Source organism: Schistocerca gregaria, chromosome 8, assembly GCF_023897955.1.
Source record: "Schistocerca gregaria isolate iqSchGreg1 chromosome 8, iqSchGreg1.2, whole genome shotgun sequence".
NCBI classification, from domain to species: domain Eukaryota; kingdom Metazoa; phylum Arthropoda; class Insecta; order Orthoptera; family Acrididae; genus Schistocerca; species Schistocerca gregaria.
In genome coordinates this window covers 233,823,982-233,826,540 of record NC_064927.1, presented here as the reverse complement: position 1 = coordinate 233,826,540, position 2,559 = coordinate 233,823,982, and positions in this window count along the sequence as shown.

The following is a 2,559-nucleotide window of genomic DNA, read 5'->3' as shown; positions in this document are numbered from 1 at the left end:
CCATCTGGCGAGCAAAATGTATAAGACAGGCGATATATCCTCAGACTTCCAGAAGACTATAAAAATTCCAATCCCAAAGGAATGAGGTGTTGATAGGTGTGAAAATTACCGAACTATCAGTTTAATAAGTCACGGCTGCAAAATACTAAGACGAATTCTTTACCGACGAATGAAAAAACTAGTAGAAACCGACCTTGAGATCAGTTTGACTTCTATATAAATGTTGGAACACGTGAGGCAATACTGACTCCACGAGTTATCTTACAAGATAGATTAAGGAAAGACTACGTTTTTAGCATTTGTAGATTTGAATAGTCTCTTTCAAATTCTGAAGGTGGCAGGAGTAAACTACAGGGAGTGAAAGGCTATTTACAATCTGTACAGAAACCAGATGGAAGTTATAACAGTCGAGGTGCATGAAAAGAAAGCAGTGTATATAAAACAAGCAGTAAAGGAAACAAAAGAAAAATTTCGAATAGGAATTAAAACCCATGGAGGAGAAATAAAGACTACGAGGTTTGCCGATGACATTGTAATCCTTTCAGAGACAGAAAAGGACCTGGAAGAGCAGCTAAATGGAATGGACATTGTCTTGAAAGGAGGGTGTAAGATGAACATTGACAAAAGCAAAACGAGTATAATGGAATGTATCGAATTAAAACCGGCGATGCTCAGGGAATTACATTAGGAAATGAGACACCTAATGTAGTGGATGAGTTTTGTTATTTGGGGAGCAAAATAACTGATGGTGGGTCGAACTAGAGAGGATATAAAATATATACTGGCAATGGCAAGAAAGCGTTTGTGAAGAAGAGAAATTTGTTAGCATCGAGTATCGAATTAAGTGCGAGGAAATCATTTCTGAAAGTATTTGCCTGGAGTTTAGCCATGTATGGAAGTGAAACATGGACGATAAATAGTTTAGACAAGAAGAGAATAGAAGCTTTTGAAATGTGGTGCTACAGAAGATTGTTGAAGATCAGATGTGTAGATCACGTAACTAATGAGGAGGTACTGAATAGAACTGGGGAGAAGAGGAGTTTGTGGCACAACTTCACCGGGAGAAGGGATCGGTTGGTAGGACATGTTCTAAGGCATCAAGGGATCACCAATTTAGTTGGGCTGTTGTGGAGGAGGAGAACAGACAGCGAGGTCATCGGATTAGGGGAGGACGGGTAAGGAAGTCGGCCTTTCCCTTTCAAAGGAACCATCCCGGCATTTGCCTGGAGCGATTTAGGGAAATCACAGAAAACCTAAATCAGCATGGCCGGACGCGGGATTGAACTGTCGTCCACCAATTTAGTATTGGAGGGCAGCGTGGAGGGTAAAAATCACAAGGGAGGCCAAGAGATGAATACATTAAGCAGATTCAGAAAGATATAGGTTGCAGTAGAGCTTGGTGATGAAGAAGCTTGCACAGGACAGAGTAGCATGGAGAGCAGAATGAAACCAGGCTCTGGACTGAAGGCCACAACAACAACAACAACTTACTTTTACCTGAAGTTTTAAGATCCGACGCAATGCTAACTTTTACGTGTTTCTTGTATTTGTTTTGTGTGTATGTGCGAACGTACATTTTAGAGAAAAGATTTGATTGTTTTAATGTATACATATAATGGTTTACCATTTCAGTTGTACTCATCGAGCTGTGTTTTAGCATAAGGGCAATAAACCAGTAAGTACTGTCACTCACGACTGAATGAAAGAACTTGGCTGTGAAGTCAGAAAGTTCTCTCTTCCGTCATGGGGAGATCACGACAGTCTTGTCTTTAATTTCTACTGGATACCGTATCTGTGTTTCCTTTCCAGATTACTGTTGTGGCTCGCTCTATGAGAGTAATTCACGATATATATATTATTTCGACATAACAGGAGTGTGACCCAACGAAATTTAAAATGAATATTTGACGTCAAAAACCGTTGTCAAGCCACAATCACTTAAACACAAAATTAAAACATCATTGTTTTACTGACTGTGGCTTGACGATCGTTTGAGGTGTCAAATAAACATTTTGTAATTCACGATATGCTCCCTCTTTTAGAACTGATGTCTGTGAGTTGCTACTTGAAATAAGTTGAAAGAATTTTTAAACTCAAGAGTTTTTACGTATTCTACGAATTTACCTTTTCACGATGCAATAAGAACGTTTTGAAAAAATCCCCACAGGTTCCTGCTCCCAAACATATCATAAATTCTATATGAGTATGTCCTCTGACTGAATTTCGTTCTTTTTTGTTAAAACAACAAATGCTGGTGCCTCGGCATCTATTTCTGTCTTTTTTTGGCAGCTTTCCACCTCATCGGATGAACTGTAAAGGTTGTGTCATTTCATTATGTAATACTCGAATTTTACTAGTAATTACTTTAATCACTTATTATTTGATACATTCCTTGTTCTAATCTGATTTTTAAATGCCATTTCAGCAAATTACTCGGATCAATTATATTACATAGTACATCGGTCATCTTAGTACGATGATGCAATAAAGCGGCGGCCACTACCTCAGCTCTAAATGCATTGTTTGAATCAGAAGTACTATCGCGATGCTCGATTGCAC